The 23,708-nt window shown below is 40.0% G+C and overlaps 1 protein-coding gene across 1 annotated transcript in view; it reads left to right on the forward strand.

Moving 5' to 3' along the window:
• Positions 1–23,708, forward strand: part of TNNI3K (TNNI3 interacting kinase) — a 296,569-nt gene that overhangs the window by 247,600 nt on the left and 25,261 nt on the right. The gene's annotated exons all lie outside the window — the stretch shown is intronic.

Genomic DNA, 23,708 nt, shown 5'->3' on the forward strand with positions numbered 1-23,708 from the left:
CACCCTTGTGGCAAACTTTGAAAGAGGAATTTTTGAGCCCATTTCTTTAATAATATTATGGCCAAATATATATATATATAATCTATTAGTTTAGGTTCTCTAAGTTTCAAGTAACAGCAATTAACTCTAGCTTAAGCAAGCATTGTCTAGCTACAGCAACAAAGGAAAATTATTGAAAATATTCTGGGCTTATCTTACAGAATCCAATGAAAAATTCTTTCTGCGGGAACTAAGAATTCTCTTTGCAGATCTGAGCACTGAAAGGTCAGCATTCTAGAATTATCACATGGCCCAGCAACTCCACTCCTAGGTATATATATACCCATTAGAATTGAAGACAAATACTTGTATTCAAATATTTATAGCAGCACTATAGCCAAAAGATGGAAACAACACATATATCCATCACCAGATGAATAAACAAAATGTGGTATCCATACAATAGAATATTATTCAGCCAAAACTCAAGGATATATAACCATAGAATTTTTTTCTTGCTCATGTGTCTGTGGGCTGGTTTTAGATGGGCTTGACTGTGAGCTGGAGGTTGAATTCAGGTCTGCTCTTCCTCCTCTCCTCCTCTTTGGACCAGCACATACCTGAGGCATGTTCTTTTCATGGGCACACACTAAGAACTCAAGGGGACAAGCCCAAATTCACATGCACATTTAAAGCCTTTGTTCAGTTTGTATCCTATGACTTTCCATTGACAAGTCACATAGCTGAGTCCAGCATCAACAGGGAGAGAAAATATACTCACCCTCTAGTAAACTAGAGTCTAGTGCAGCGGTTCTCAACCTGTGGGTCACGACCCCTTCGGCAATCAAACAACCCTTTCACAGGGGTCGCCTAAGACCATCCTTCATATCAGATATTTATATTACAATTCATAACAGTAGCAACATTACAGTTATGAAGTAGCAACGAAAATAATTTTATGGTTGGATCACAACACGAGGAACTGTATTTAAAGGGCCAGAAGGTTGAGAACCACTGGTCTAGTGGGTAGAACTGCAAAGGCATGTGGCAAAGGGCATAGATACAAAAAGCATAATCAATTAGGAATAAATGCAGTCTGCCATAAGAGAGTTTGTGATTGGCCCTTTTTGGATATAAGGGCCACCTCTGGTCTAAGCAAATGTGGTTGAAGTGGAGGTATGGTCATATTTCATGAATATAAAGATGGTGGCCAGGGACTCTTGTGCTGGATGGGAAACAGAAGAGGCAATCACTGTGAGCCCAACAAATACCCTAGAAAGTGTGCACTACAACCCATGAAAAATCAGAAAAGACTGGCTTAAAATCTCTGTCCTTCCACATGAACTCCAGAGCATTTACACATGATCTGTTACCTATGTGCACTCACACACACTGCCATCAGAGTACAAATATTTATCATTACGGTGGAGAAAGTTTAGCAAGGACCTGACACCATCTACAAACAGCTACTGTTGCCTCTTTAGCCGCAGTTGTTATATTCCCGGTCCAACAAAAGAGTTGTAGCTGCAGCTTTGAAGAGAATCATGAAGCCTTTAATCTAGGAATGTCATGAGATTAAGTATCAGCAAGTTTGATTGAAACCTGGGCATACTGAACACAAGGCTTTATTGGATTCCAGTCTCTCACATAATTTCATAAGGGGCTCACAGGCCAAGATTAGATTAGTTTCAGTCACAATATCGTCTTCTAGTTCCATCTGATCTTCTTATTCTTTGCTTGTGATTTTAAAATTAATCCTCTGAACAGTCAGATTTTGATATGTCCAAAGCACAGTCAGCTGAGGTCTGTCTGCTTGAGGCAGAGGTTAAGAGGATGGGCAGTGGAATCAGACACGTCGGAGGTTCAGGCTTAACCTTACCATTTACCAGCTCAGTGACCTTTGGCAAAGTTACCTACCAGCTCTCAGGATTGTTATTGGGAGAGGCAGTACTGTCACAGGAGTGATCAATGGAAAGATACCAGAAGACCGAAGCAAAGGATACAAGTTCCTATAATACAAGCAAGTCAAACAACTTACAGTTCGTAGACAACTATACAGCATGGGAGACACAGTAGCACTCCCAATTGGGTGAGTTTGTGCTGGAGGGAACACAGCTTCTCTGACCTTCAAGAACCCAGAGAGGTCTACCACTCCTCATAAAACTGCTTGAATGGGGTGGGGAAAACCCATTACATTTTTTAAGATGCAGCTTTTGATAGTCTCATTAGGTATTTTATACCCTCCTTCACGACTGTTATGGAACTCTAATAAGTGTTTGTCTGTCTACTTGATTCAAATTTCTCTTAACAACCTGGTACACTCTAAGCATTTGCTGTGAGTGTGCATGGAAGATCAGTTTGCTAGTTGTACCTTCCCTATAGCAAGCTCAGTCTTTGGATTGCTTGCAATTAACTCCAGAATAGGTAAAGCATTTAGCTAAGGTGTAAGCTTCACGAAGGTAAGAATATCTTTTACTCATAACTATATCCCTAGTACCTTGCAGTGTGATTGGCATAAAGCCAATATATAATAAATGTTAAGTTTTATAAAAAATTGGATAAATTGTCTCTATAAATCATAATTATTATTAATTTGGGGCATAATCAGTGAGCAAGCTTTAACTGTTTTCTCTATATGTTTCATTTAAGTGGCTATCACTATTGAGCATCTGCTGCATGCTGGATACTATTTTAAACACTGAATAATCATCTAAGTGAGCCCTAGGGAGTACAGTATTCCAATTTTTATAGATGAGGAAGTTGAGGCTTAGAAAGGGTAAGCAACTTTCCTAAGGTTATGGAGGCAGAGTGGGAATTCTCACCCAGGACTCTCCTATGCTTTCAGAATTTCTCTGGTACAGGAAGTGGCACTTTGCAGATACTTGATATATTTTCCCAGTACTTATATCTGCTAGACTTCTTCCAGTTTCTTCTGGAATTGGGTCAGAGAAAGAATTCAGCTACTCCTCCCACGCCTGCCTTTTCAGCTTGTGTAGTATATGAAAGACAGAGCAAGTGAGACAAGAGATCAATAGGTTCTTAAAGTCAAAGAGCCTGAGGATGCACGAACTGATGAACTAACTCCAGCAGAGCCAGGAGTTTAACAGCCTGGAAGACAGTGGCTCTCAGCTTCGGCTTTACATTAGAATCCCTGGGGAGCTTTTACAGGCACCAATGCCCACGGCCAATTAAACCAGAATCCATGGGGGTGACACCCAGACACCAGAATCTTTTAAATTCCCCAGGTGATTCCAATATACATCCGAGTATGAGACGCATGCGAGGAGAGAATGCTGCACTGCTAGCCTGCCAGTCACTCTGTGGGAAGGGGATGCAACTGATAGAATAAATGGAAGAGGAAAGTGGGGAGCCCAGGTGAAACAGCAGCTGGGACCAAAGGAGAACATTGTGAAGGCTGATTACCCGGCAGTCTCTCCCCAAAGTCCTTGCAATGTACTAGTAACCTCTGATCTAAGAGGCATTCTAACTTTCATTAAAATCACACAAAGTGTAATTTTTAGCCTGGCATCATGCTTTAAAAAAATGAGGACAAGATTTGGCCTGGAGTTCTCACTAATGTATGTTCCCAGTTTCGGGTCTCAGAGCCTTCAACACTTATCTTTAAAACGGTACATTTATGTGTTACAACTTTGGTTATGAAGTTTGCAGCCTATAATTATAAAATTCTTTATTTGATGGGGGGTTTTGGTTGTTTGTTTGCATATTTGTATTTAGTGATGATTATTTTCCTTTATAAAATAAATGTCAAGATGGGAAATGTATCAGATATTTGCTCCACAGGTAATAGAAATTCAGTAATTCTGCTCTAACAAGTCTGGCTCAGTGCATAGAGCATCAGCCTGTGGACTGAGAGTCCCAGGTTTGATTCCGGTCAAGGGCATTTACCTCGGTTGCAGGTTCCCAGCCCTGGTTGGAGGCGTGCGGGAGGCAACCAATCGATGTGTCTCTCTCACGTCGGTGTTTCTCTCTGTCTCTCCCTCTACCTTCCACACTCTCTAAAAATCAATGGAAAAAATATCCTCAGGTGAGGATTAAAAAAAAAGGAATTCAGTCATTCTTGCTGAAATGACAAATTGGTGAAATCTGAGACTGAGGAAGGCATGCCTGAAGTTCTGCCTCTTTTAAAATATTTTGTGTCTCTAGATATATTTGGAAAACTAAGCATGTGGCACTTGCTCCTCCCGCAAGGTCTGAAGTCTCCCATCTTGTACATGGATTATATCATGTAAATTTAGAAATGGCAAAGTGATGCACAACCTTTCAGATGAGAAAACCAATTAGTGTTTGTGTGGGGCTGGGGCTCTGAGAATAGAATGCTATGACCTAGTTAGCTGTCCAGGAGAAGAAAACCAGAGATTCGGAGTTTGGAACCGTAAAACACATACATTTGGAATTAATTTCTCACATTACAAAAGGGCCCATCAAAGGGTTCCTTTAAATAGAAACCTTGCGTAGTGCACTTAAAATTCAATTCAACTTATAAAAGTTGAATATAAGTTATAAAATCTTAATGTACACACAGTTTTTCCGGAACGCAGCAAATGAGTAAGACGATAGCATCACGAAACTGATGTTCCTAGAAGGAATGATAAAAGAAAAAGAAAAAAAAAAACAGTCATGAGAGGATCGGGTCCATTTGCTGTTGTGGAGCAGATATTTATCAAATAAAAACCAGTAGTGTCTCCTCCTTATCGCCGAAGGTCAGATATCCTCTTTTTAATACCACCTCTCCTATGTGCTATTTTGTACTGAAACTTCCCTCTGCCTCCTTAAATGTTCTCTTTTCTTCCAAACCCTCCTTCATCTCAAATGTATTTCTCTTGCCAGCTCACCACAATCAAGTTTCAGCACCGTGTTCATGATCTCTGTAAACTCCTCCCGTCTTGTTTCTCCCTTCTTGAGTTTTCTTGTGATTTCATGGCTTCAACTCTGTCCTATTTTTCTGTCTCTTTCTCCCACCACCCTCCCTCTAACACACACACACACACATACACACACACATCATACACACATCCATCACTCATGCACACAGTTAACCCCCAGATATGTCCGACCGTGACTGATCTGCTTCCTTTGTGAAGTCTCTAATTCTTCTCCCCTTCCAGCTTCCCCATGTCCTAATCCACTTACTCCTCTACTGCCAGCACATTCTTACTTCTATGGAACTAAAGTATGCCATTACCCTACTTTAAAACCATCAATAATTCGCCATTGCCTCTAAAATTTAAGTGCAAGTTTCTCTTCCTGGAACCCCAAAGGGTCAATGATATACGTTTCCATTGTAACTCCCACGGAGCATCATACATTCCACCGGTGCTAGTCGGAGAGGGACACTGCCACTCCTCAAATGCATTCTGGGGTTTTGGGAACTGTGTGAGGCATTTTTGGTAGTCCCAATGACTAGGAAGGTGCTAGTGATGCTAGTGGCCCTGGAGACAGAGTGTTGAACTTCTACAATGTTTTGAACAATTCTACAAAATAAAGAATTTCCTGCACAAAATAACAATAGAATCCCTGGTGACATACATTATAGGCAAACTGAAAGTTCTACCATTTTCCATTCAGGCCCTATGCTTTACCTACTGTCAACCTATTCTTTTATTCTAATTTTAAATCTTAATCCCCTCTCTACATTGTTAAAAATATTAATCAGCCTTCAGTATTAGCTCAATCAGCTTAATGAGGGAGCTTTTTCTGGGGCTACCTCATCCCCACCTGGGCCTTTCCAAGGGCCATAGCACTTTGTGCCACTTTATGCACTTACATTATTTTGTTTTATATTGTAATTATTTTTAATTCCCCACTAACTCATAAATAAGGACAGAAATTTTCTTCTTTTCTGCTTTATTCAGGTGCCTACAATATCTTCTTTATGATTTAACTGTATGTAGTAAATATTAAATTTTTTAATTTATAAAAAACTAGAGGCCCATTGCATGAATTCATGCACCAATGGGGTCTCTCAGGCCTGGCCTGCAGGATTGGGCCAAAACTAACTCTCTGACATTCCCCAAGGGGTCCTGGATTGTGAGAGGATGCAGGCCAGGTTGAGGGACCCCACCGGTGCATGATCGGGGCTGAGAGGAACCTGAGAGGGGTCCAGGGTGTGTCTGGCCCATCTCACTCAGTCCCGATCAGCCAGACCCCAACAGCAAGCTAACCTACAGGTCGGAGCGTCTGCCCCCTGGTGGTCAGTGCACGTCATAGCGAGCGGTTGAGCAGCCTTAGCATATCATTAGCATATTATGCTTTGATTGGTTGAATGGCCAACCAGCTGACCAGACACTTAGCATATTAAGCTTTTATTATATAGGATTAGGAGAATCATTAGTTGGACTATGAAAGTTTTTGATCCCTACAGTTCTATCAATTTCAAATCTCCTTTTGTCCAAAACAATGAACCACCAGCTAACTCAAGCTTCTTTCCACCCCACTTCCTCATCATTAGGGCGTATTGTCCACCTATTTCTTTTTAATAAAGAAAAGCATAGAATGTGTGAGAAGAGAAGTGACTGACATTAATTCCCAGTGGGGTTATAAAAGGAGAGGTTGCTTTGAGTTGAGATAGTTAAGAAAGAAGAGGCAGATGATGGAGATGTAGTTCAGATATAAAGAGAACAGGATGAAGAACAAACATGAAGTAATGATTATGAATATTTTTTCCTTTCTTCTTAAAAAGAATAGGCATTCCTTTCCCAACTGATCTGTAGTAGTAGTTCTTTCCTATATCGAGGGTCCACATTTAGGTAGCTCTGTTTTCAGTTTCCTATTCTGTTGCACAGGGATATTTATTTACCCCTATGCCGATAGTGCACACTTTTAATTGCAAGTCCTGACATCTGGTAGAATAGGTCTCATCCTGACTATTCCTGACCATTCTTGATTTTTCATCTTTCATATAAATTTTATAATCAGCTTGCATTTTCCACACACACACATACAAAAGGATTTTGATTAGATATTTTAAAACTATAGATCAATATAGGAAGACCTGACATTTTTATTATATTGAATTTCCTGTTTCATGAACACAGTATATTTTGACACTTATTTAGATGTTCGTTAACATATTTTAGTTAGATTTTATAATCTTCTCTGTGAGGTTCTTATACACCTTTTGTCATATTGATTGTTATATTCATTGTGATTGCTGAAATAATTTGAATTCATTGTTACCATATTATTTTATTCTCTGTATTTTTTCTCACCTTATCCTTTATTGTTTGTCAGTATTCTTTTGGATTATTTGAATATGTGCTCCATTTTTCCATTCTTTAGTGGGTACCTTAGAAACTTTAACACATTATTTAACACATTCTATATTCAGTATATTTGTTCTACTCCAAAACAAAAAAGATATCTTAGAACATTTTAGTTGCACATCATTCCCTCTTGAATTTTGTATTTCTGCCTTTACTTTAATCATGATTTTTAAAAATTCCACATCATAGATATTATTTACTTATATTATTCAGTTATGGTTTATTTAGACTGACCCATATTTACTATGTAATTAATAATTATGCTTACATTTCACACCTTCCTCCTAGATAATTTTCATTTTCTTCAACTGTATCTTTAAAAATTTATTTAACATAACTCTGTTAGAAGTAAACATCTGAGCCCTGGCAAGGTGGCTCAGTTGGTTGGAGCATCGTCCCATATACCAAAAAGGTTGTGGATTTGATTCCTGATCAGGGCACATACCTAGGTTGCAGATTCTATTCCTGTTTGGAGCATGTACAGGAGGCAACCAATGAATCAATGGATATTTTTCTCTCACATTGATGTTTCTCTCTCTCTCTCTCTCTCTCTCTCTCTCTCTCTCTCTTTCTCTCCTTTCTCTCTTTTAAAAAAACATAACCTCAGGTAAGGAGGATTAAAAAAAAATTTATTTTCCTCCTGTCATGAAATATATTTTAGTTGATATAGGATTTGAGGTGTTTAATTACTTCTGACTTGCACCTTCAAGATCCATCCCACATGTTTCTGACTTGTTTTTATTAATATTTTACTTGCGATCTATTTGTTTTCAATCTGCCCTTTCTAACTGCTGTAAGAACTTCTTGTTGTTTTTGATATTCTACAATTTAACTATGTTGTGAATAATTATAGATTTAATTTACTTTTCTTGCTTTGAATTTGTTGGGTGCATAGAATCAGAGAATTGACATCTTTCATACATCCTAGATAATATTCAGCCACTACCTCTTCTAATATTTCTTTATCCCATGTTCTTTATTCTCTATTTCTGGAAATCTAGACGTATTTTAGATTTTCTTACTCTATTTTTCAAATTTATCAATGTCTTTTATATTTGTTTCCTACCCTATACTTTCTATATGCTGCTCCTGATAATTTCTTCAAATCTATCTTCCAGTTCACATATACTCTCAGTAGTTAGATCTAATATGATTTCAATTAATTTCTAATTACTATTATTGGTAGAAGTTTAAATTTTTTTGCAACTTGACTGGACAGTTTTGAAAATGTCTTATTCTTTCCATGTGCTTTTAATTGCTTTTTTATTCCCATATATTTATTTTATATTCTATATTTGAATATCTGATATTTCTAACCACTGCAGTCTTTATAAATCTAATTATTTAGTTTGTTACTTCTGCTCATTCTTGCTCCTCATTTCATAATGTATTTAGAGATTTTTGTTTGTATTTTGAGCTCATGTTTCTTCAAACTTTATCTCTGGCAACCCCTTCTCCCCCCTGCTTATTTGGTGTACCTGACTTCACAAATTTGCTTTTGCTCATTATCTAGGAAAACTAGCTTCAAACTTCAACTTGGAGTCTTACAAAACATGTGTAGTAATGTTTTTGGTCTAAAACTTCTATCTGTGTGGGCTTGTGGATGAAACTTCTCAGGATAAATACATTATTTCTAATTTTCTCACCTTTTCTGAATCCAAGGATGAAGTAGGATGCTTATCCTCTGCATCTCTGTGTTTAGAATGTATTTAATTTTTTCTGGTTCACCCTGGGGTTGTTCTTTGAGAACTTTTGCTTTATTCTGGTATTTCTTTTTGTGTTTTTTTTTTTTTAAATATATTTTATTGATTATCCACAGAGAGGAAGAGAGAGAGATAGAGAGCTAGAAACATCGATGAGAGAGAAACATCGACCAGCTGCCTCCTGCACATCTCCTACTGGGGATGTGCCCGCAACCCAAGTACATGCCCTTGACCGGAATCGAACCTGGGACCTTTCAGTCCGCAGGCCGACGCTCCATCCACTGAGCCAAACCGGTTTCGGCGATTCTGGTATTTCTTATCTGACCTCCCACTTTACTTGGGCCCATGCTGTGTTTCCCCATGTGGTCCAATAAAATTCAAGCTTTAGACCAACAAGACTCTGTAGGAGAGCAACTTCATAGGACTTACATCCATCTGGAATTATCGTTTTAGCCAACCATTTTATTGGTATCTACACTGAACTGTAAACATCGGGAAGGCATGAACTTCTCTCCTTTTTGATGCTGTATCTCCAATACAAGAACACTGTTTGGCACATGATAGGTGCTAAATACATATTTGAAAGAAATGAATGATCATGATAAATCCTTACAAACATTATGGCCACTCAATTTTCACAACAATCTTATTAAGTAAGCTTCATGGTTTTCATCTTTCAGGTTAGAAAAACGTGGAACTCAAATAATTTATGTAATTTGTATAAGATCATATAGTGGAAAATGGTAGTTAATAGTTGCTTCAGGGTCTGCCTGGTAGTGTTTTCATCATACCATACTGTTTCTGGAGAATAAGCTTAACCAACACGTTTGAACATCTATACAGTGGGGCCTTGACTTATGAGTGTCCCGACTAATGAGTTTTTTTAAATATATTTTATTGATTTTTTACAGAGAGAAAGGGAGAAGGATAGAGAGTTAAAAACATTGATGAGAGAGGAACATCAATCAGCTGCCTCCTGCACACCCCGCACCGGGGATGTGCCTGCAGCCAAGGTACATGCCCTTGACCGGAATCGAACCCAGGACTCTTCAGTCCACAGGCAGACACTCTATCCACGGTGCCAAACAGGTCAGGGCACGAGTTTTTTGAGATACCAGCCGTCTCTCGGTCGATTTTTTGCATTGAGTTGACAGAGTAATTTGAGTTAACGAGCTCCTTAACGAGCTCGGTCTCGGAACGAATTAAACTCGTAAGTCAAGACCCCACTGTATAAGAAGCAGGAACTTCTAGCCTCTGGTTTTGGCTTTGAGGAGAATCAGCTGGGAACTATCCAGAGTGCTGAAGAACCTCACTCTAAAGCTGGGCCCCATCCAATGGAGCACAGTGCACTTTCAGTCTATGCAGGGAATATTTCTCTTCTAACTCTGACTACCTCTGATACTAGCCACTTCACCTCAGCTTATGCCTGTCCACACAGATATTTATAATCAGCTGCCGGCACTGACAGAGACCTAACCTGAGCACAACAAACCACATCCGCTGCCTCACTCACCAGCATGCCATGGCCTAACACTGCCCTCTCTATATTCTTTAATCATGTCTCTGGAAGCTAGCCTGACTTCCTGGCCATATTTCCAAAACAGCAAAATCCAATTATAATATATAAAAGGACAAACTCTTTCCCTCTAGACACTTGGGGACCAGTTTTAAGGCTAACTCTATTTCAGTATGATTTCTTTATGAACCACATAGTAAAACTAGACTTTTTTCCATTTGCTCATAAATATATTCTCTACTACAGTAGTCAATTACATTTACTGTATTTTTAAAATAACCTTTTAGCTGATGTTTTAGGGCAACAAATAGACTGTCTAATAATGAGGATGTCATGAGTTTTTTAAACCTGGAAATAAAGAAAAATACTTCAATTTTTAACTCATAAACATAAGGAAAGCCCAGAATCTTTTAGCTGATTCTGCAAATGAATAATTTTAATATTTATAAATTTAAGGAAACACTAAAAACTTAGCATCTTTGGCTTTTTAAACTGTTTCTTTGCTTATTAAATACTTATTATAAATATGACATCTGTAGACTTTGTAAAAGACCCCAGTGTGTACCAACACATCAAATTAGTATCAAACTCTTCCTTTAACAGTGTCTTCTGAGCTAGTAGAACATGTTGCCTTACTAACTCACTTAAGTTATATAGGCCTTACTCACATCTCTCTCTATATATAAAGAGCCAGGGGCCATCAGATCCGAAACAACCGAACGGATGACCAAACAGGCTGAGTGGGATGACAAGGCAGGCAGGGGGGTTAGTGAGGGACAACCAAACGACTGAGCAGCAGGCTGTGTGGGGTGACCAGGCCGCAGGGGGTTAGTGAGGGATGACCAAATGACCGAGCAGCAGGCTGCATGGGGCAACCAGGCCAGCAGGGGCATTAGTGAGGGATGACCAAATGACTGAACAGCAGGCTGTGTAGGGCGACCAGGCTGGCAGGGGAGGGCAGTTGGGGGCAATCGGGCCAGCACGGGAGGGCAGTTGGAGGCAATGGGACTGGCAGGGGAGCAGTTAGGCACCGATCAAGCTGGCAGGGGAGTGGTTAGGGGGTGATCAGGCTGGCAGGCAGAAGCGGTTAGGGGCAATCAGGCAGGCAGGCAGGCAGGCGAGGAGTTGGGAGCCAGCGGTCCCGGATTGTGATAGGGATGTCCGACTGCCGGTTGAGGCCCAATCCCTGTGGGTTCCAGATTGGAGAGGGTGCAGGCTGGGCTGAGGGGAACCCCCACCCACCCTGTACGAATTTTGTGCACCGGACCTCTAGTTGTTTATATAATGAGGAGGGCTTAGACATGGTTTGCCTAATCTAGGAACAAGACAGCTCTTATCCTGGGATAGTTATCACCTCTGGGATGTAAAATGTTTTGCAACACTCACTTGCTGAAGGTCAGATATCAAGGTCATTAAGGGTCTGCACTGGAAAAATATAAAAGCAAAAGGAAAGCAGTGAGAATCTAAGTAAGTGCCATAATGCCTACCAGTTGCCTTTTATCTCTTTCTTTTTAAGCTCAAATCTTCTTGAGGTGCCCATAATTTTTTCTAATGAACAAAAGCAGAAAAAATCTCAATGTCATGGGGTATGGGGTTGGTACAGAAAACAGCTATTCATGTTGATATTAGGGTATAAAAGAACTTGGTACACCTTCTCATTATGTCCCTTAATGTCAGCTAATAAGGAGGGTAAATTAAGGAAAGTGGAAAGGGATCTTGCAGGAAGTTATAACTATTTGCATGGAGGCAAAAATTAAGCATAGTTATCTATTTATATTTACATAAAATCTCTTCATCACAGACCTAGATGCACTACAGTGAAATAAGCAAAGAATTCCTATATGCACACATATACACAAAAATAAAAATAAAAAGAAGACTATAAATTGATTGCTAGTGCCCTCTGATTTTCATGCTGCTGGTATCCTAAAATCATCAGAATTGGAAATAATCTGTGCTGAATTGCTGCAGGGCTCTATGTAAGAACTCCTTTTCAGTTGATGTAGACCTAAGGCAATATCGTGGCTATTTTTTGGTTGCTTTGCTCTCTGGCGCCACCTAGCAATCAGTTGACAAACCTCGTGTGGGCCCTCCAACCTTTCTGACTGCTCTAGAAAGGAGAAAGGTTTGGAGATTTCACACTGAACAAAGGCTTTCAACCTTAAAGTTAGGGCATGTGGAAAATGTCATTCCTTTTTTTCAGTTCTTTGACTTTTAAAACCACCCTTAGATTGAAACAGGCTTTCTCCATGAAAAAAAAGTGTAAAAAAATAGAACATCAAACAAACTTCTGTTCAGAAGAGAAAGTAATGAAAAATGGGAAATTAATAAAAGTGAAGATATGAGAAGAGCCCTGTGTGTAAAAGTGGCACCTTTTTTTAATAAGCTTTAAGGACCTGCATTTATTGTACCATAAAGCTTTGCATGCAAAGAGTGTGTGAGTGACACATCTAGGTTACAACATATGCACTTGAGAGAGAATGAGATGCAGCTCTTGCCACGGCTATTCGGATGCTATAATTTCCTGTTCTTTTCTATCCTTCAGTAGTGCTTGTTAGCAACCTGAAATGGGCTCGCTCATAACCCAAAGGGCCAGCCAGAGTATACTTCCCTCTTCAAGCGTTTTGTAATACTAATTAACGAATTCCCAGCCACAAGAACGAAACCTGCAAAGATTCGCCAGAGGCAAACGACTAAATAAATGGTGACAGTTCTCAGTTCCCAATTAGATGAAATGACATTGGGACAACGAGTAGCCTGACTTTCTAATGATGAGAGTTTTATGAGTTTTTCATTCCCGGAAATGAAGAGAGACCCTGTCCCTTTCTCCATTCATAACCAAAACAAGGGCCTACACCCACTCTTACGCACATCAAAGCACACAGATCCTGCCTTTGGCAGTGACTCTTACTGTATAGACTGAAAGTAAGACCTGGTCCGAAAACACTGCTTTTGAGACTGCTTCTCTTTTACTGAAATGTCTGTCAGGACACAGCATGGGGACCAAGAGAACAGCCAGCCTAATTAAATCTGTGCAGACAGCAGCACCAGCGCTGTTCCACAGCCTGACTCCAGCTCGCCTAGCCCAGCTCCCTCTTCACTCCAGTGTTTGTGCTGTGAATCTCTCGCCAGCATGGCAACTGTTGCTATGTTTGCAGTAATAAGAAGTAGGTGATGCTGTGTCTCTGTAATGATTCAGATACAAAAGCAATGATTTCTAAATAGATTTCTGAAGCAGCTCTTACAATGGCGCCACACAGTTTAACGGGTTTAATTCCTCGTTGATTTCTTTTTCTTCCCTCCTTTGGTAGCTCCCACGTGGACTCAATCCAACCCTCATACAATGCAAAAATGGCAGCATCCTTCCTTTTGCTTGCTAGCGTTGGAAACAGGAAGTTTCCTGTTAAAGAAGACATTCCACAAGTCATAGTTTCTTATTCTTTCCTTGGAAACTAACAGATTGAAGTGTTTTTTTGTTGTTTGTTTGACATTTAGGTAAGAAGCTAATACACCCTGAAAAAATGTGTGTGCCCAGAAAAAACATAATTCCTGTATTAACTAAAGTGGAATGAAAATCATCCACCATTAATATTTATGATATTAGCTGAGTATTTTCTATTAATGAACGGATGTTTTAAAGGCCTCAGTTGCAAAGAGGTACGAATTCACTAGTGGAGATATGTTTACCTTCCTGCATCCTCTTCCAAAGAGATATAGAAAAAGGGGAAATCTTTTTTGGGGGGCCTTAGTTGGGCACCTATTTTCACTGCCCCCCTACGTGTCACTGAATGCTAACACAGGATAGGCCCTAGACGAGACATGATTGAGATAAGTCCACCTGCACTGATGGTAATATTAACCTCACCCAAAAGAAAACATATGACATGTTCAGACACTGTCCGCATTTCTTGTATGCCAGTCATATTATTGACTTACCATGTCTTCTACAAGGTAAGATTTATTTATCAATATTCCACAGATGAGAAAACTGGAGCACAAAAAGGATTTGCAACTAGTAAGCAGCAAGGCCACGGTTGAGCCTGGATCAGTCTGACCCCAAAGCCCACAGGCTTGGCACTGCTTGCTGAGCTGCTGCAGCCCGAGAGAGCTGCTCTCATGGTAATCAGCCGTGTGACGTGGGCACAGCCCTTCCTGCCTTGGGTTTTAGATTCTCATCCACATGGAAGCATGTGAGCTGGATCCTGGCTACTCAAGCTGCAGCCCATGGGCCAGCAGCTTCAGCTTCACCCTGGACCTTGTTAGAAACTCTGACTCCCAGGTCCCAGAGGCACCTCCTGAATCACAACCCATATTTTAACAGGATTTTCACTGATGTGAATGTACATTAAAATGTAAGCAGCACAGAACTGGCCAGTCTCTATGGACCCTGCCCCTTCCAGCTCAAATATATTTAGAATGTTGTCCCTCTTCTTTCTGTATTTCTAGATTCAACCTCTCCTCCAATGTCGAATCATTGCTCCCCATAAGGATTCCTAATCTCATCCTCCCACCTGATAAAAGATTTTTCTCTCCTCATTTTAATTGACTTACCACTTTTGACTTAGTATTATGTCTGTGTTGTATATGTTCCTTGAGGGGGAGACCTATCCATGTAAAATAATTTTATACCTCTACACCAGCTGGCATGGTACATTATACTAAAGAAAACCTGTTGAAAGAAAAGTTGAACAAGACATTATCTTAATTTAGCTACAGATGTCATCTAGGGCTCTGATTGCAAGGTCCCATATCACCCGTTATGAACTTTTCAAAGCAAGCACTCTCCAGGAATTCTTTAAATGTGTATCCAAAGAAACTTACAGGTAGCACACATGACAAGAGTGGTTGTCAGACTTTTTCACTGCCCCCATCTTTTTAACACACAAATACACGAAAGATTCAATAAAGGCCAAACTCAACTTCAAAATCTCCTCCTCTAGGAAGTCTTCCTAGATACCCACACCTGGTTATACACTCATCATGTTTTTTGCTGTCTTATCCTGTGCATATCACATGAGGGCATAGAAACTACGTTATGATCATTATAATTATGTCACCTGCCCCCTTACACACACACACACACACACACACACACACACTTTATATTGCTTGAAGTCTTCTGTCTTTGATCTTTACAGTCTTAATATTTATCACAATGCTTGGCACGTAGTAAGTTGGTAGATATATGTATATTTAATGAATGAATGGCTTAATCAATGCAAACTTTTTTAATGCAAAGTCTTTTTTTGTTGTTGTTGTTTTTTTGCTCCACGTTAGGTTTCATTGACACCAAGGACATGGAGAAACACAGTTCTGTGGTGAGATTTAAGAAATATTTGTTTCAGCTATGTTGGCATTCCCTACCAATATGGTACTTTAATTTAGTGTCACATGAGCTAGTCATCCAGGCACATGGACTCTGAGACTTAGAAACTCAAGTGCCTTTGGGATGCCCAAGGTTGAAAATTGAAGCAGTGTTTGCTTTTTTCCTCTCTCAGTAAGTCAGACAACCATTCATTCAACAAATATCTACAGTGCCAGGAGTTCACTAGATACTGGAGATGTCAAGTAGAATACATAGTATAACCTTTCCTCTCTTTAAGTCATCTAGAATGAATGACAGACCCCAACTGTGTTTATAACACAATTTGATATATACAATAATGGGCATGTGACTCTTAGGTCATGTCAACACAGAAGGAGGCATTACTGATTATGGCCAGATAGTCCATTGGCCCACTGTCTGTGGAGGTAGGTCCAGAAGTCACCCATTTTTCCTTCTCTGGAAAGAACAGTGAAATTAAGGAGGAAGAAGAACACTGGCTATGGACTGTCTGGCAATGAATCCATACAGAAGAGGAAAGACACTGGAAACATAGAATGAAAGATAAGGAAAGCTAGTTGGGCATGGGCTCATTAACGGCACATGGTGTAAATTTAACAGGGTTTGTGGGAGAAAGTTATAAACAGAGAATTATCCAACTGCACACAATTTCCTGAGCTCCTGTTATCCCTCTGAATGATCTACTCTATACAGTGATGGCGAACCTTTTGAGCTCAGTGTGTCAGCATTTTGAAAAACCATAACTTAACTCTGGTGCTGTGTCACATATAGAAATTTTTTGATATTTGCAACCATAGTAAAACAAATATTTTTATATTTATTTTATATATTTAAATGCCATTTAACAAAGAAAAATCAACCAAAAAATGAGTTTGCGTGTCACCTCTGACACGCGTGTCATAGGTTCGCCATCACTGCTATAGGAAGATCCTATTCTTTTACTCTCTATATATTTAAAAGGAAAATGGAACATCTAGGAACCTATTTCATGATAAAACTTCCTAACTGGATTTGTTAGGAAGGGAAAGTCTCTGGGGTTGACTTTTCTGTATCTTGGACCCAGAGAGCCAGTCCTTTCCTATCCGCCTGAAAAGGGAATGAGAAATGCTTTCAGGGCCGTCAGATTTGTCAAGATAAGGAATAGGAACTGGGAAGGGGAGAGCTCATATTCTTCCTTGCCTACTCAATACATTATTAGTTATCTAATACCTACTCAATCAGCTTTCAGCTAACACTAATGTATCCTATAGGAAAATCCAGCAAAAAGTAACAGAAAACTCAATGAATAGTTGTTTAATAAAACAGTGGCTGTTTTTCACACATAATAAGAACTTTGGAAGGAGAGAGTCAAGGGCAAGGGTTCTGCTGCTTGTCAGACAGTAGAAGACAGGCTCATTTTCTTTCCTTCACTGTCTTCAGCGTGTGGGCCTGTCTCTGTCATGTTCGCAGCTACATGGTTACAAAATGACTGCAACCTCCCAGCTGGCGTGGCTCAGTGGCGGAGTATGAACCTATGAACCAGGAGGTCACGGTTCAATTCCCAGTCAGGACACATGCCTGGGTTGCAGGCTTGATCCCCAGTGTGGGGCATGCAGGAGGCAGCCAATCAATGTTTTCTCTCATCATTGAAGTTTCTCTCTCTTCCTCTCCTTTCCTCTCTGAAATCAATAAAAAAAATATTTTTAAAAATGACTGCGACAGCTCCAGTCATCATATCTCCATTTAAAGAAGGCAAAAGGGGCTGTTGTGTACCAACATGTTTTTCTGTCCTATATCCTTTTAGCAGGAAATCAAAGGTCTTCTGACAGTGACTTAATTTGTCAGAACCTGGACCAGGGAAAGTGTCCCTTAAAAGAGAGGCTGAGAAAGAGGAGGAGGATTTTCTGGTCACAGAAGTGAGAATTGGTGAGCTACACTGGAAAGGGGTATGCACCTTGAAGCCAGAGATATTTGTGTTCAAATCCCAGTTCTGCCTCCTAGGGGCAGTGTGAACTTGGGCCTGCCTGAGCTTGCTAAAAGAGATATCATAAGATTACCTGCATAGGTTTTTGCAAGGATTGGAGAAAATACATATAAAAGACTTAATATTACCCTGTGAACGTTTATGTTGTTCTGTTTTAAACTAGAGATAGTCCACTGTTTCATAGATAAACACCTTCCTGAGGCTGAGAGGAGAAAGCCTATGCCTGCCTGGATTTCAGAATCCTAATTCAGCTGCTCTCTTTTCCTTTCTATCACTTACTCTATTTGAGGTACTAGGACACTCCTTCTCTTCAATAACTGCCTTACCCAGGTGTTTCTTGTAGCTTTTCCTCACCTATCTACACAACTTGTTTGGCAAATTCAACAATGTTGACCATTCCCCGAAAGCTACCATTTGGATTAAAGTCATAGTTGCTGCATGTTTTCTACCAAGAAGCTATTTACATGAAAATGACAGGAATCAGGAGAAATGACTTTCAAGGATTCAATTTTTCTCCCCTTGTAATCCTTGAAAAGAAAACTATAATTAATTGTGAATGTGCCTGCTAAATGCTAGCATACTACATGAGAATAAAAAGGATTGCAAGTGCCTGAGAAACAACTAATTTAAATACATTTTTTTCTAAATAATAATAATAATAATAGTAATATATCGGTTTTACCCAAATGAACATTTTTTTATGTATATTTTTTAAAAAGCAGCCCTTTCTTGTTCAGCCAAGCTGAATCTTACACGCTTCTCTTTTTTTAAAAAAAAATATGTATTTTTTTTATTGATTTTTTACAGAGAGGAAGGGAGAGGGATAGAGAGTTAGAAACATCGATGAGAGAGAAACACCGATCAGCTGCCTCCTGCACACTCCCCACTAGGGATGTGCCCGCAACCAAGGTACATGCCCTTGACCGGAATCGAACCTGGGACCCTTGAGTCTGCAGGCCGATGCTCTGTCCACTGAGCCAAACCAGTTAGGGCCACGCTTTTCTTCAATACTATTTTTATCAGATCAACATAGAATAAAAAATATTGAATCATAAAAGTAAAATAATTGATAACAAACTTCATGTTAAGATGTTGGTTGCTGTTTTCCAAATATGGTATACGTGAAGGACTACAAGGAAAAGGAGCACTAGGGGCAAAGGCAGAGAGAGATGGAAACCTGTGTGGCACAGCTGGAGAATAGTGAAGAGTTTGGTGTAACTAGAACAGAAATGTACTATGCATAGAAATTTAAAGTGGGAAGAAGTAGACATAAGAGAAGAACATGAAGACAAGGGGAGTTGGAAAGAAGAGAACAGCCTTCCTTTATGCAGCTTCCCTTCCAGTCACTAAAACCTCAGACTCCTCACCCAGGTGGTAAGCATACAAGGCTCTGGTGGGACTAGCTATAGCAACCGGTCGCCTTTGTTGAAAGTGCGCTGGGGCATGACTAAATTCTGACTAACCATAAATGAGCATGATTTCCGCAGCTGTGTTTAGAATGGGTCACTGGAAAGATGCAGGTGGGTAGACAAACTGGTGAAACAGATGAGTCCTGAATGACACAGACACAGTAAAGCTCTGCCTTGAACCCAAGATTGGCCCCTGGGACTGTGCTAACCAGACAGCACTGCAGTGTGGCTCTTGGCACTCAGCTAATACTGTATTGATGACATCACTCACATGGTCATCTGTTTATGGGGCTGTCTCTTTCAATAGTGAGGAAAGGGAAGTAAAAATACAAAGAAACTTACATCATGATTTAAAAAAGAAGGACTTAACTTACTCAAAGTTTTCACAGCTTCTAGTTTAATCTCCACATTGAAAGGTGGATGATGAACCTGAGACCTACTGAGCTAACTGCCCAGCGTCTCAGCCATATGCCTTATTTCTCTTTATAAGCATCTCCACTCCCATCTGCCTTCATCTTTTCATGCCTGGTATAGCACTTGGCACAGGGTAGTTCCTCATCAACAGTTCATTGAGAGAAAGAACCAACACCTACCCACTGACAGAGTATTATTTATTCTGTTCTGTCTTCCCTGCTGGGAGCTTCATACTATGTTCTTCAAAATGGGCATTTCACTGCCGCATGCCTCCCTCCATATGGAAAACTTCTCTCCGAACAAGCCTTATGACTAGACAGACTGTGCGAGCACCCACAGTTGGCCTTTGCTGCCTCTCATCCAGGGAAATGGCTCAACATGGAAAACCATAGATGGCTTTTGCCATCTCATGGGCATTACTCAAGAAAAGATATTTCAAGGGGAAAACACACTCTTGGCTCCTTAAGGCTGATGCTAGTTTTGGATTGTTAACAAAGGCCTTGTCCAAATAATTTGTTGTTAGATCCATTGAGTACACAGGTTACTCAGTCAATGCTGCTTGACTGGCCTGAGACAACAGCGAGGTCCCTGGGGTGAGGGACTGGTTGTGGAGAAAGAGTTGGCATGACCTAGGGGGCCACTAGTGCTTTTCTAGTTCATTCACTCAGCTGAAATTTTTTTGAGCACTCAGAGTGAGATCTGGGCATGTGCTTGACTGAAGCCCCATCCTTTCCCTTAAAGAACAAGTAATTGTAATCCGGTGCACTAAGTGCTCTTAGCAAAGTGAGTCTATGAGTAGGTGGAGAAATGGGGGCACTGCTAGTTGACAACCTGATGGTGACTCTCTTGTAATATTCCCTCAGGAGAAAATGTTTGTTCAGCAGGCACATATCTGCAAGAGTAGTTTCTTTTCCTTCTTTCTTCTTTTTTTTCCCTCCTCCTCCCTTTTTCTCTAAACCAAACCTAAGCAAGTCTGCATTACCCAGAGGCAGCTGGTGCTCCAATGTGGGCGTATTAAATGTTTAACATCTTGTCACTTGCAAAACTGATGGAGTCATCCTTTTTGCTTCAGAGTTTCATGTTTAGGGGCTGAAAAGCTAGACTGATGAGCATTGCCAGAGAGAAATATTTTTTGAGAAGTAAGTGAAGCTGATGACACGTTACTTTACAGTTTAGTGAAATTCAGCAAATCTAATTCTATTATGCTGTCAAAGTTTCACAAAAGGGAGACCTGGGAGCATATTTAAGATGAATCTTTCAAGATTTCAGGAGCCACAACACATCTGCAAAAATCCAATGCACCTGGTCCTGACAGACCTTTGTTTTTTTATACACAAGGGGGAGTAAATAACCTCCCAAGAACTAATTAAGTTTAAATAAAGTTATCTTGGTGATGTGGTGCCTGGCTCTTCTCCCTTGAAAAGATTGTCAATCAGTAAACCATAATCATGTTTTGTTTTTTTTTAAATCAAAAGCTTTTCAAAGTTTTCATAGCCAGATTTACCAAAATAGAAGCTTCCTTTACGAATCATAGAATGGAAAACTGAAAGACAGATTTTATAGAGCATTCAAATCCAGATCATTTAAGCCCTTGCTTATTTTCACACTCGCATAGGAGATATGATCTAATAAATTCATTCTTACCAAAATGTTGGGAGCAATTGTTTTAAAGCATTCACCCACAATTTTATATTTTTGTTTGAGGTTCACAAGCTGACAAACTAAAAGGGCTTTATGATGCTTTTGGCAATTGGTGGGGCTAAAATGTTTATTATTAACTCCAAGAGAAATATTGACATGCGGGTTTATTTCCATAGAAATTTTTCCTCTGCTATTTAATAATCATTCACTGAAGAATCAAATTCTCACCAGAATGTGTTAAAAACTTAACATTTACTGTACATTAATTTAATACTCTTAGCTGGTAGAAATTTAAGATTCCTGCAAAGTAGATATTCTCTCCATTTTAAAGGTAGCAAAACTAGTCAAAACAATTAGGAAATGTGCCCTGAGATAGTAAGTAGGGATGCTTGGGTTGACCCCAGTCTGACTGACCCAAAAGCCCACGTGTACTCTTTCCAGAAAGCCTAAAAGATTCCGTTTGGGACTCATGATGAAAACAAAGTCAAGGCTGTGGTAAAACTGTAAGGGGATTTTATAGACTGAATTGTGTCCCCAAAAAGATCTGTTGAAGTTCTACTCTACATCCCTCCACTACATCAGAGTGTGACCTTATTTGGATATAGGGTTGCTGCAGATGTTAAGATGAGGTCATACTGAAGAAGGGTGGGCCCTTAATCCAATATGACTTGTGTTCTAATAAGAAGAGGAGTGAGACCCCCTGGAGAAAGCCATGTGAAGACTGTGAGACAGAGGTAATGCATCTACAAGCCAGGCCGTGGGGAAGCCAGAGACAGGCACAGAACAGATTCTGTCTCAGATCCCTCGGAAGGCACCAACCCTGCCAACACCTTGACTTTGGTCTTTTAGCCTCCAGAACGGTGAGAAAATAAATGTCTGATGTTTTAAGCTGCTCTGTTACAGCAGCTCTAGAAAGAACGCTAACACGGGGAATAATAGGGCTTTCTAGAGCCCAGGAAGAAAACAAGCCCAAGACTTGATTTGAGTCCAGTGCCCTGCGTGAGGAGCCATAGTCACGCGTTACTTTTCCTTCGTCATTTGTGGTTATTCAGAAAGCCCACACTCACCCCAATATGAGATTTGAAGGACATATTATTGGTGCCTTCTCAAAAAAATATATGCATATGACTAACCAAAGTTAGAGCTATAAATTCTAACACTTTATAATGCCCATACGTGTTACAAGGACACTGGGAGAGGATGTTTTAGCTGAGGTTTCACCAGTGTCTCTATGATGGTTGCTGTTGGCAACCAGTCCTATAACAGGCACAGCGAAGGCCTAAATGAGGGCAGGAGTCAGGAAGAGATTGCAGGTAATGGAGGTCAAACACAACTGATGTCAGGCAGGTGACTGACATCCGATGCAGTCAAACTAAGGGGATCAAGGTTAGAGGCGGGCAGAGACCACAGGTGAAGGCTGGAGACGGAACACTGATGGAAATAATTAAAAGCTGCATTTGACAAGGACATTTGAACAAGGTCAAACAAAAACTATGGCAAAATCCAAGGTGAATCCGAGGTTTTCATCTTCAGAAACTTAGTCTTCTTCAACTGGCTCTTTCTTTAGAGTGAGATCTTCAAGTTGCTAAAAGGACTATACTTATCCAGGACATCCTAATACTCTGTGGAGCCAGTTGACCTCCCTTATTCCTCAAGATGCTGATATCTGGCTCAGCTGAGAAAGAGGAGCTTGCCTTTCACAGGATGTGAATGGGGAGCAGCACTGATGTCTTTTGGAGCCTCAGAGGGAAGGGATGGAGAAATGGTCCACTTACTGACTGATGAAGTCATCCTCTGGGGATCTTGGAGCTAGAATGGGATGAAAATATGAATATGAAGTGAAAATCATCCATATCTATCATTTTTATTGATGATAACCTCAGTATTTCAAGATATTTAAAAATCTGACCATTTCTTTTGTTCTGAAATTTCCCATTAGCCAGAGAAAAGATTAGCTAATGCTGAGACTACTCAGTGAATGCTGATATCCAATCCATTCACTCATTTTTTTTTTCAATTACTATTTACTAGTCTAGGGAGAGGGTCCAACTTTACAGGTATTTTGCTGAATGATGAAAATAAAGACAAAAATAAAATATGATTCTTGATTTAAGATGATAGCAGTCTAGTCAGGAAGGCCTTAACAAATCTCTACAATTCAGTGCAATAAGTGCCTGTAATTGAGAGAGCAGGTCTTTACTGTGAGGCTTAATAGGTGAGGGAAACTGTGAGAAAGTTCATTGGGGGTGGAGCCTATATATGAATGAGATGGAGGAGTAGACCTAAATCTGATGCTAGGGGCCTTGGCCATTGGACCTCAGCAGTAGGAGGCATGGTCAGTCTTGTTTTACAGGAAAATTATTTCCACAGCTTTGCTGTGGCCTAAAAAGGAAAGGGGGATTCCCAGTGGAAGAAGAAATCAGTTATAATATTGTCAGAACCAGGCTTTAGTTAAT

Source organism: Myotis yumanensis, unplaced genomic scaffold (assembly GCF_028538775.1).
Source record: "Myotis yumanensis isolate MYYU_CA2020_CCGP unplaced genomic scaffold, mMyoYum1.0.hap1 SCAF_2, whole genome shotgun sequence".
Lineage (NCBI taxonomy): Eukaryota > Metazoa > Chordata > Mammalia > Chiroptera > Vespertilionidae > Myotis > Myotis yumanensis.